Here is a 12443-nt window from a genome sequence, read left to right as displayed (position 1 = left end):
GATTAACCAAAGTAGACAAAATCCTTGCTTTTCAAGCTTCACCTAATTCACTTACTTGAAAAGTGGGAAAAGTTTCTTTTTTATTCATTTAAAATGTTTAAGTGTTCATCATAATTTGATGTAAATTTGCTTAAGATGTGGTTCTATTTTGTTTTTGTTTTTCCTTACCTTATTTAGAGCATGAGTAAATTAAAAAAACAAAACAAAGCATCATTTAAGGCAATAGGTCTCACTCTAGGCTACACATTAGCATCCCAGGGAACTTAAAAAAATTCCCTTCTACTTCCAGAGACCCATTTAAATCAGTCTGGATGGGGCCCTGAGCACCTGTTGTTTGTTTTTTGAGACAGGGTCTTGCTCTGTTGCCAAGGCTGGCATATGGAGTACAGTGGTATAATTAGATCTCACAGCAGCCTTGACCCCTGGTGCTGAAGCGATCCTCACACCTCACCGTCCCAAGTAGCTAAGACTACAGGTGCATGCCACCACACCAGGCTTATTTTTGCATTTTTGTAGTGACAGAGTTTTGCCATGTTGCCCAGGCTGGGCTCAAGCAATCCACTTGCCTTGGCCTCCCAAAGTGCTGGGATTACAGGTGTGAGCCACTGTGCCCAGCCTCTTTTACTTTATTTTTAAACCCATTAATTTTATATCAGTTAACTTGGTTGTACACTTACAGATTATTTTGTTGCATCTAGAAATACTTTGTGTTCTGTTTTTATATTTGAGAAGGTTTATAAATTAGTACATTTGAAGGGCCTGTATGGTTGTCCAGCACAAGGTTATTTTGTTTCAATCACTCTCTAGTTTAGTAATGGCACCTTTTTCTTCCCCTCAGAATCTCGAGAGCCTATTTTCTGAAATTCTTTAATAATCTTCCTTAGGGAATATTCAGCATAATTTTGTGGCATAGTGCTTTAGATGGAAGGAAGGACTAGATTATATGAGTCATTTCTACTTTTTGATCCTATAAATATGGTAATTTTTAAAAATTTTAAAAGTCATATCAGATTCATGAAAAATATAGTAATCTTAAACATTGTTGTGAAACAATCTGAGATACTACTTTCCCTATCTCCACTCCCAAGTTGCCCCCCCATCACCTTCTTATTAAGGTATTGAATCTAATATATAGGAAGAAAATAATTTCTTATTAAATAATAATTACAAATGGTACAACACGAACTTTCAGTGTTTCTAAAGCACAAATACTTGGATCCAAGAAAAAAAAAATAACTCCTCAAAGAGAAGAAAAATTAATGACCTTAGGGAAGAGGTGCTTTAAACTTTCCACAGCTTCCCCTTATGATTATTACTACAGTGCTATTCAGAAAGACTTAATATGCACCTGAGTTATATAGTATAAATCAATTTTCTTACTGGGCCTGGAAGTGCTAAGCGGGCTGTTTTAATGACAGAAAAATGTGCCTGAAAGGCAATGGATTTCAATTTGCTTTTAAACTTTTAGGCGTTATGACATTCTCGAAGACCGAGTTCCGTCAGGACTTACTGTTGACTACTGAAATCTGTTGTCTCAGTGTGAGGAGAGTTACAGGAAATTTTTAAATCTGAGAAGCAGTTTGTCAAATTGTAACTCTGATTCTGAGTGGGAAAATATCTCCATGGTGGAAGGGTTAAAATTGTATTTGGAGATGGAACAGTTGAAACAAAAGCTGAAACTCATTGAGAATCCTTTGTTGAGGTATGTGTGTCTTCCTAATTCTTAGTCAACATCCTTTCTTACTGGCTGTCAAACTGATAGGTCTGTTTTGTTTCTTTAAGGTATGTGTTTGGATATCAGAAGAATTCTAATATCCAAGCAAAGGGTGCCCGTCCTAGTGGTCAGAAGATCACTCACGTGGTCTCCTCCACCATAATAGCTGGTGTCCTGCGGTCCCTGCTCACGGACAGGCTTTGCCAGGAGCCTGGTGAGGAAGAAAGAGAAATTCAGGTAAATGGAGAGTTTCTCACCCCAGGTGGCTTTTTTTTTCTTCTGATTTACCCCAGGTTTTTACAAATCCCACAGAGTGTTTACAGGAGCTTCCCCAAGATGATTTTCTGTGCAGTGGGAAGTAGTGAGAGCCCTGCCTTTGATCAGCAATAGTCACTTACCAGGCATGTGTTAGGTCAGTGCATTATCAAAGGAGAAGCTTCAGTATGCAGTTTTTGGCTTCTGTTTTTAAAGTAAAACATGAAGGCACCTAGAGTAATACTCAGATTCCTTTTTTGGGAGTGTATATTTACAAATGTGTTGTTATGTTTTCTAGTTCCATAGTGATCCATTGTCTGCTATAAATGCCTGCTTTGAAGGTGACACTGATTGTTTGTCCTGGCCATTATGTGGTACATGGCACTTTCTCCATTGCTGACTCCATTGAGTTGGAAGGTGAGTATGGAAGACACATAGCCAAACTCTCATACATGATATTTTAAGTAAACAATAATCACTGATCTTATTGAAACTCCAAGAATGTGATTGAACCCATTTGATTTCCAGTGAGCTGCCTTGAAACATTAAGGACTTGGAAAGCTTAAAGGAGGTTGACCCAATGTTTCGGCACTTTGAGCTGCGGTTCTTTGTAGCGGTGTATATATTGGGGAGATGTTCACAGGCTCATATAGAAAAAAGACCATTAGGAAGAAGCATACTTTCTAAGTTGTAGATGGTTTATGGAAAGGAAATCTAATTTCTAGAATTAAAAAATTTTCCAGGAATATTTTTTAAAATTTTAGTATTTTAAAAATTTGTTGCTTGCTTTTATAGATACGTTACAGATAACGTAGTTCATGGCTTTTTTTTTCTGTTTCAAATTTAGCTTATTTTTGTAAGAGGTTTAATGAAGGGCATTTAACTTTGAAATTAGTACCAAATAATTATCTTAATTCTCTAAATGCTTGCTGACTGCCACAAGTGCTACACTTTGTGTCTTGACCAAAGTATACTTTAGAATTTTTCAACATAAAAATTCTAAATTTTTGTTAGCTTAATTTTTCAAATTAATGTTGAAAAATTCTATAAAAATGACTCTTTGGGCTGTGTATGGTGGCTCATGCTTGTAATCCTAGCACTTTGGGAGGCCGAGGTGGGCCGATCACTTGAGGCCAGGAGTTTAACAGTCTGGCTAACACGGTGAAACCCTGTTGCTACTAAAAATACAAAAATTAGCTGGGCGTGGTGGTGCATCCCTGTAATCGCAGCTACTCGGGAAGCTGCGGCAGAAGAATCGCTTGAACCTGGGAGGTGGAGGTTGCAATGAGCTGAGATCATACCACTGTGCTCCAGCCTGGGTAAGAGAGCAAGACTCGGTCTAAAAAAATAATAATAATAACTTTTTGACATTTATAACCTTATTGTTCATTTAAAGTGATTTCTAAATTTAGGTTACTTTGCAGTTGTTCATCTTGGTCCTGAATATTTTCATAATATGTTACATTTAGTTATACCTGTTCAACTATTTACCAAAATAGTTTCAAGATAGCTGTGAAGCTTGCGATGCAAAAAATCATGTATCATTTTGGGACTTGTGCAGCTGTTCAGAAACTGCTTAAGCTATGCTCTTTATCTTGTCAAAACTTCTAGCTGGAAGTGAGGCTGGGAGTTTAGTTTTCTCCTGCTCATGGTACATCATCTCACCCCCTTTTTTGTTTTATGTGTGTAATTTCTGTTCTTTCTACTCTCCAATTTTTTGTTTTGTTTGTTTTCTTTCTCACAGGCAGAAGATTCATCTACTGTCCAATTTTTGATGTATAATAGATGTGTGTATATAAATAACACATCTGCAAGATAAATCACTGTAATAAATACAGTTTATTTTTTTGCATAGTAGAACTAACACTGATATTATAGTTTGTATGGTAGATAAGAGTTCTTCCTAGATTGGTGAAGAAATTTTAATGTAATTGCCAGAGTGTCATAAATAGACATATAGAATGCTGATAGTTAAGTATAAAAACGACTGTGTATTGGCTAACAGTATGTGTCTGATAATTGGGGAATCAGATGTTATCTCTAGTGGCATAGGTGGGGTACTCGTTTATGAGTAAGATTCAAGCTCATCTGATAGTGATCTATAGCTAACATGTGTAACAAGAGATATATGTGGAGTACCTACTATGTGCAGAGTGTTAATAGTACTTACAATAGAGGCTTTCTTTCTTGTTTCAAAAATCCATTCATTTAGGTGATGGTTTTATGTTTGAAGTGGAAAGGAATACGTAATTATAAAAAATTTGTGTAAAAATATTTTTTCTCAATATGCAATTCTTTTTGTACTTTTAATTTTTCTGATGATAAAAAAACAATGGTTATTATAGAAAATATGGAAAGTACAGGCAGATACATACAAAAATCAGAAACAAAATCATTCATAATTCAGGCATCCAGAGTCCACCCCAGTAGCATTCTGGTGTGTGGAGTCCTCTTGCATTCTCTAGGGCCCCCAAAGCCTTGTTTGTTCTCTTCAAGTGCAGATAAATTCAGTGGCTTTGCTTGTTAAATGCAGTTAATGCTTTCATTTACTCAAAGACTCATCTGTTACAATGGAAGTCAACCGAGTTCTTTAGTTTTCTGATACTCCAGTGTTTTGTAAGCCCACTCAGCTGTTTAGCCTGCATTATTGGTTAGAGTAAGATTTATAGAGATCCGATGCTTTTTTTTTTTTTTTTTTTGAGATGGTGTCTCGCTCTGTTGCCCAGGTTGGAGTGCAGTGGTGTCATTTCAGCTCACTGCAGCCTCTGCCTCCCAGGTTCAAGCGATTTTCCTCCCTCAGCCTCCTGAGTTGCTGGGATTACTGCTGGCTGCCACCATGCCTGACTGATTTTTGTAGTTTTAGTAGAGACAGGGTTTCTCCATGTTGCCCAGGCTGGTCTTGAACTCCTGACCTCAAATGATCCACCCACCTTGGCCTCCTAAAGTTCTGGTATTATAGGTGTGAGTCACTCTGCCTGACCGAGATCTGATGCTTTTTTTTTCTCTCTCTCTGAGATGGAGTCTCACTCTGTCACTCAGGCAGGGGTGCATTGGCACAATCTCAGCTCACTGCAATCTCTGCCTCCTAGGTTCTAGCAGCTCTCCTGCCTCAGCCTCCTGAGAAGCTGGGATTACAGGCATGCAGCTCACACAGCTAATTTTTGTATTTTTAGTAGAGGCGGGGTTTCACCATGTTGGCCGGGGTGCTCTCAAACTCCTGACCTCAAGTGATCCACTTGCATCGGCTTCCCAAAGTGCTGGGATTACAGCCATCATTCCCAGCCTGTATCTGATGCTTTTTATTTGTTAATGAGTTAGACTGTTTTTTTATAGTAAGTAGTCAATTTGTCAGATTTTAAGCCAACTGTTTAAGGGAATATTAAAATGAGATCATCTTGAGAACTGCTTAGGTTTATTCAAATGTAATTTATATTAGAATCATAGAATGTTAGAAGCAAACTTCTAAGGGTGAATGCTTTAAAGTTCTTTGATTCAGCTGTAAGTCCATTCATTCATTCATTCATTCATTTGAAACCAGGTCTCATTCTGTCACCCAGAGTAAAGACTAGAGTGCAATGGCATGATCATAACAGCCTTAACATTTTGGGATCAAGTGACCCTCACTACTCAAGTTAGCCTCCTTGACTAGTGAGTAATTGGTGCATGCAACCATGCCTAATTTTTTTTTAGTTTTTGTAGAGATGGAGTCTCACTGTGTTGCGTAGGCTGGTCTTGAACATTATTTATTTTTTATAGCAGTTTTGTTAGTGAAGTTAGTGCTGAGCTGATGTGAGTTAGCTGATAGGGTAGTCATCTTGATATGGGGACTAGTCAGAGAGTGGCGGTTGTTAAAAATTGGATACCATGGTTTAAATCAAACAGAATATATAGAGATTTTATTTAAATACAACATGGTTGACTGGTCTCATCATCTGCAGTCATGTGAACTAGAGAAACCTGTTCTAGAGTGTTATTATTTAGGTGTTTTTCCCCACCCATCTTGAGTGTTCTTGTTCTGTCTTTCTTAAGATATGGTCTACCAGATGACATTGTGATAGAAAAGAGGGGTGACACTTTTGAGGACTGCACAGGTGCTGATATTAAAATCTCAGGCATAAAATTTGTTCAGCACAATGCTGTAGAGGGAATCTTAAGTAAGTATCTGAATGTTTGATGTATTGTTTCTTCTAAGCTTTGAAGGAAAACTGTACTCTCTATGGAAGATAGAATTTAATGAAATGCCACTCGAATACAGACATACCTTGTTTTGTTGCACTTCACAGATACTGAGTTTTATACAAATTGAAGGTTGTGACAGCCCTGTTTCCAGGCAGTCTGTTGGGACCATTTTCCTGATAGCATGTGCTCACCTTGTGTCTCTGTGTCATATTTTGGTAACTCTCACAGTATTGTAAGCCTTTTTAAAAAATTATAGATGATATGCTAATCTGTGCCTGATGATCTTTGATGTTACTACTGTAATTGTTTTGGGGTGCCATGAACTACATCCATATAAGATGGTGAATTTAATTGATAATTGTGTGGGTTCTGACTGTTCCACCAATCAGCCATTCCCCTATCTCACTCCTTCTGTTTGGACCACTCTATTCCTTGAGACCCAGCAATATTGAAATTAGACCGGCTAATGACATCTATGTGTTCACATGACATCTATGTGTTCACATGAAAGGAAGAGTCACCTGTCTCTCACATTAAATTAAAAAACTAGAAATGTTTAACTTAGTGAGGAAGGCACGTTGAAAACTGAGATAGGCTGAAACCTAGGTCTCTTGTGTCAGTTGGCCAAGTTAAGAATGTGAATGAAAAGTTCATAGAGGAAATTGAAAGCACTACTCTAGTGAACATACGAATGATAAGAAAGTGAAACAGCCTTATTGCTGATATGGAGAAAGTTTCCGTAGTCTGGATAGAAGATCAAATCAGTTACCACATTCCTTAAATCAAAGCCTATTCCAGAGCAGAACCCTAACTTCTTCAATTCTGTGAAGGCTGAGAGAGGTGAGGAAGCTGTAGAAGAAGAGTTTGATGCTAGTAGAGTTTGGTTCACGAGGTTTAAGGAAGAAGCCATCTCTATAACATAAAAGCACAAGGTGAAGCATCAAGTGCTGATGAAGAAGCTACCGCAAGTTACAGAAGACCTAGCTAAGGTAATTGATGAAGGTGGATACACTAAACAACACATTTTCAATGTAGATGAAATAACCTTCTATTGGAAGAAGATGCCATCTAGTACTTTTCGAGAGAAGTCAGTGCTTGGCTTCGCAACTTCAAAGGACAGACTGACTCTCTTGTTAGGAGCGAATGTAACTGGTGACTTTAAGTTGAAGCCAGCACTCATTTACCATTCGGAAAATCCTGGAGCCTTTAAGAATTATGCCAGATCTACTCTGCCTGTGCCTTAGAAATGGAACAACAAAGCCTGAGTGGTAGCACATCTGTTTATAACATGGTTTACTGAATGTTTTAGGCCCATTATTGAGACTTACTACTGAAAACAAAAAGATTCCTTTAAAAATGTGATTGCTTATTGACTATACCTGGCCATCTGAGAGCTATGATGGAGGTGTATCAGGAGATTAATGTTGTTTTCATGCCTGGCAATATCTATTCTGCAGCCCATGGATCAAGGAGTAATTTTGACTTTCAAACCTTACTACATAAGAAATATACTTCATAAGGTTATAGTAGCTATTGATAGTGATTCCTCTGATGGGTCTGGGCAAAGTCAATTGAAAACTTTTGGGGAGGGATTCATCATTCTAGATGTCATTAAGAACATTTATGATTCATGGGAGGAGGTCAAAATATCAACATTAACAGGAGTTCTGGAGAAGTTGATTCCAGCCCTCATGGATGATTGAGGGGTTCAAGACTTGAATGGAGGAAGTAACTGTAGATGTGGTGGAAATAGCAAGAGCCTGATGATAGCATGTAAAGCCTCAAGACATGACTGAATTGCTATGATCTTACAAAAATTGTAATAGATGAGGAGTTGCTTCTTATGGATGAGTGAAGAAGGTTGTTTCTTGAGATGGAATCTCCTGGGGAGGATGCTGTGAACATGGTGGAATGACAACAAAGGATTTAGAATATTATGTAAACTTGGTAAAGCAGAGACAGACTTTGATGGGATTGACTACAATTTTGAACAACTTTCTACTGTGGGTAAAGTGCTATCAAACAAGATCACATGCTACAAAGAAGTCTTTTTATGAAACGAAAAATCAATGTGGCACAGTTCATTGTTGTCTTACTTTTAAAAATTGTAACAGCCACCTTAACCTTCAGCGAACACCATTCTGATCAGTCAGCAGCCATCAACGTTGTGATAAGACCCTCCACCAGCAAAAAGATGATGTCTTACTGAAGGCTTAGAGGAGTGTTAGCATGTTTTAGCAAAATAAAGTATTTTAAATTAAGATGTGCACATTTTAAAAAGACATAATGCTTTTTGTACACTTAATAGACACATTAGAAACATACTACTCATTAGTATAAATGCACATGCTTATCAGTGTAAACACAAATTATTAATTTTTTGAGACAGTCATGGTCTGTTGCCCAGGTTGGAATACAATGGTGCGATCTCAGCTCACTGCAACCTCTGCCTCCCTGGTTCAAGCGATTCTCCTGCCTCAGCCTCCCTACTAGCTGGGATCACAGGCTCTTGCCATCACACGTGGCTAATTTTTGTATTTTTAGTAGAGACAGGGTTTTACCACATTGGCAAGGTTGGTCTCGAACTTCTGATCTTAGGTGATCTGCCTGCCTCGGCCTCCCAAAGTGCTGGGATTACAGGTGTGAGCCGCCATGCATGGCCTAAAAAATTATTTTTTTATGTACAGTGTGACGCCTTAGCAAACTTAACCCTGAAGTGAAAAATAACCTATTCATGATAATTTGTTAATGTTAGTTTCTTTTCTGTGCAGTGATTTTTTCTTTGAAAACTTTCCAGTGTTGTGGTCTGTGTTCTCTGTATTCAGGGTAGCACTAGATTGAAGTTATTTCCACACAGCAGTAGTGTTTGTTTACTGGAATCTTTGTATCCCCTTTCTTGATTCAAGGTCTTTTTCTTTTGAGATACTCAGCAAAATTGCTCTCTGATACTTTTTTTTTCTAGTAATGAAAAGTGCTTTTGTATCTGAGGTCAATTCATTCTTTTTAAAGAATGTTGCTTTTAGATTGTAGAAAATAATTCAAAAGTCATCATTTTTTATTCTATGAATTTGTAATTTAGGTAAGATAATTTAAATGGTAGCTTTTGAGAAATATTTAGTCCACATCTAATGTCAGCACCAGGCTATCTCTAATACTGGAAAATGTACATTACATCTTAAAGCAGTCAGCGTGTGTTTTCATCACAGTCATTCACCATGGTAAGACTACGCTGGAAAACCGTGTGCTGCAGTATGAGACGACTGGAGTCACAGTGCGGACATCAGCAGAGTTTCCGATGAAGAACGCAGATTTATATGGTGCCAAGGTAGAAACACTTGTCCTCTTGGGGAAGTAGTTTGGGTTTAAGTTGCAGATGAATATATGAAATATTGAACCAAGATATATGTGCGTATTCCTATTCCAGTCATCTCTACCAAGTCAGTCAAACTCAGCTGTGCAAGGTCTTCTCATGTAACATTTTCAAATCATAGGAAGAAAAGTAATAAATCTCACAATTGCTTTATTTAGCTTTAAGAGAGTGTTCGACCATTAAAATTATAACTTTGTAATTGTAGATTCACACAGTATTGTAAGAAATAGCAGGGAGAGGTCCTGCATGATGCCCTTCACCAGTGTCCCCTAACAGTAACACCTTGTGAAACTGTCATGCGACATCACAACCAGAATGCTGACATCAGTCCAGTCAAGTGGAAGAATATTCCCATCACCAAAGGAACGCTTCATGCTGCCAAACTCACCTGCCTCTCTCCTACCAACCTCTTCCTTAACTGCAGGCACACCTTAAGCTGTTTTTCTTTTTCTTTTTTTTTTATTTTTTATTTTTTTTTTTTTGAGACGAAGTCTTGCTTTTTTGCCAGGCTGGAGTGCAGTGGCACGATCTTGGCTCACTGCAACCTCCATCTCCTGGATTCTGTTTCAAAAGAAAAAAGCGGCTGGGCGCGGTGGCTCGCGCTTGTAATCCCAGCACTTTGGGAGGCCAAGGCGGGTGGATCATGAGGTCAAGAGATCGAGACCATCCTGGTCAACATGGTGAAACCCCGTCTCTACTCAAAATACAAAAAATTAGCTGGGCGTGGTGGCACGTGTCTGTAATCCCAGCTACTCAGGAGGCTGAGGCAGGAGAATTGCCTGAACCCAGGAGGCAGAGGTTGCAGTGAGCCGAGATTGCGCCATTACACTCCAGCCTGGGTAACAAGAGCAAAACTCCGTCTCAAAAAAAAAATTTTTTTTTTAACATTTGTTTATTTTTTTTTTTTGAAATGGAGTCTCTCTCTGTTGCCCATGCTGGATTGCAGTGGTGTGATCTGGGCTCACTGCAACCTCCACCTCCCAGGTTCTTGCAATTTTCCTACCTCAGCCTCCCAAGTAGCTGGGACTACAGGCACACGCTGCCACACCTGGCTAATTTTTTTCAATCTTAATAGAGATGGGGTTTCACTGTGTTGCCCAGGCTGGTCTCGAATTCCCGAGCTCAGACAATCTGCCTGCCTCCGCCTCCCAATGGGCTGGGATTACAGACATGAGCCACTGCACCTAGCTGACAGTTTTAATTTTTTTTAATTAATTAATTAATTTCTTTGTTTATCGATTACTCAGTCTTGGATACGTCAGTTCTTATTTTTTAAGGAGTACATGCCCAGGGATGCAGCTGTAGGTCATATCGTAGTTGCATGTTTAGTTCTTTTTAAAGAAACTGCTAAAATGTTTTCCAGGGTAGTTGTACTATTTACATTCCCACTAGCAATGTTTGAGTGGTTCAGTTTCTCTATATCTTCAAGAGAATTTGATGTTTTGACTATTTTTTGTTTTAGCCATTCTGATAAGTGTGTAGTAATATCTCATTGTTGTTTTAATTGTCATTTCCTCAGTTGTTAATAATGTCAAGGATTTTCTCATATGCTTTCTTCTCACTCTTATATCCTCTTTAGTGAAATATCAATGACTTTTGCCCCATTTTCTGGTTGGATTGTTTGTTCTTCTTTACTGCAGAGGTTTGAGAGTTCTCTATATATTCTAGATACTAGTCCGTTGTCAGGTATGTGGTTTGTAGATATTTTTTGCCACTCTGTGGCTTGTCTTTTCACCTTCTTCATATGGGCTTTTATGGAGCAGAATATTTTATTTTGATGAAGTCCAGTATATCAGTTTTTCCTTTTATGAGTTGAGCTTTTGCTGATAAGATCTCATTGCCTAGCCATAGATCCTGATTTTATCCTATTTTTTTTCTAAAATTTTTATAGCTTTATATGTTACGTAAGGTTGTGATCCATTTTCTAGTTAATTTTGATATAAGGTGTGAGGTTTAGGTCATAGTTCATTTCTTTTTCTATTTTGTTTCACTCATCTGTGTAGCTATCCCTCCACCAATACCTGTAGCTGTACATTAAGTCTTAAAATCAGGTAAAGTGATTTGTCCTACTTTGTTTTTTCCAGAATTGTTTTGGCCACTTTAGTTCTTTCGCTTTTCAGTTCAAATGTTAGAATAATTTTGTCTATATCCACAAAAGATCGTGCTGAGATTTTGATATGTCAATTTGAGAAGAATTAACACCTTCCAGTCTTTTAACACAATGTTTTTCTCCATTTATTTAAAATCTTTGGTGTCTTTTTTTTTTAGATAGAATCTTGTTCTGTCACCCAGGCTGGAGTGCAGTGGCATGAACATGGCTCATGGCATAGCTTCAGTCTCCTGGACTCAAGCCATCTTCTCACCTCAGCCTCTCAAGTAGCTGGGACCACAGATACATGCCACTACACCAAGCTAATTTTTTTTTACTTTATTTTTTTATAGAGATGGGGTCTTGCCATGTTGCCGAGGCTGTTCTCCAACTACAAATCCTTCTGCTTCAGACTGCCAGAGTGCTGGCATTGTAAGCATGAGGCACCGCACCCAGCCACATCTTTGTTTTCTTTCATCAGCATTGTGTAGTCTTCAGCATACAAATGCTGTATGTGTTTGTTAGATTTGTACCTAATTATTTCACTTTCTTGAGTTATTGTAAGTGATATATATATATATATATTTTTTTTTTTTTTTTTTTTTGAGATGGTGTCTTGCTCTGTTGCTCAGGCTGGAGTGCAATGGTGTGGTCTCCGCTCACCGCAACCTCTGCCTCCTGGGTTCAAGTGATTCTCCTGCCTCAGCCTCCTGGGTAGCTGGGATTATACGCATGCACCACCATGCACAGCTAATTTTTGTATTTTTAGTAGAGACAGGGTTTTACCTGTTGGCCAGGCTAGTCTTAAACTCCTGACCTTTTGGTCTGACCACCTT

General features: G+C 38.3%; 1 pseudogene across 1 annotated transcript in view; it reads left to right on the top strand.

The window, feature by feature from the left end:
• The window catches only part of LOC100405985 (SHC SH2 domain-binding protein 1-like), a 38557-nt pseudogene that overhangs the window by 12993 nt on the left and 13121 nt on the right, over window positions 1-12443 (top strand). Inside the window, exons 6-10 of the transcript XR_013526048.1 lie at window positions 1469-1702; window positions 1783-1951; window positions 2268-2390; window positions 5999-6123; window positions 9355-9473. The product of XR_013526048.1 is annotated as an SHC SH2 domain-binding protein 1-like (transcript). The remainder of the gene's footprint in view (window positions 1-1468; window positions 1703-1782; window positions 1952-2267; window positions 2391-5998; window positions 6124-9354; window positions 9474-12443) is intronic.

Source organism: Callithrix jacchus, chromosome 14, assembly GCF_049354715.1.
Source record: "Callithrix jacchus isolate 240 chromosome 14, calJac240_pri, whole genome shotgun sequence".
NCBI classification, from domain to species: Eukaryota; Metazoa; Chordata; class Mammalia; order Primates; family Cebidae; genus Callithrix; species Callithrix jacchus.
The sequence above is the reverse complement of the archived record's forward strand: the minus strand, read 5'-3'. Positions and strand labels throughout refer to the sequence as shown.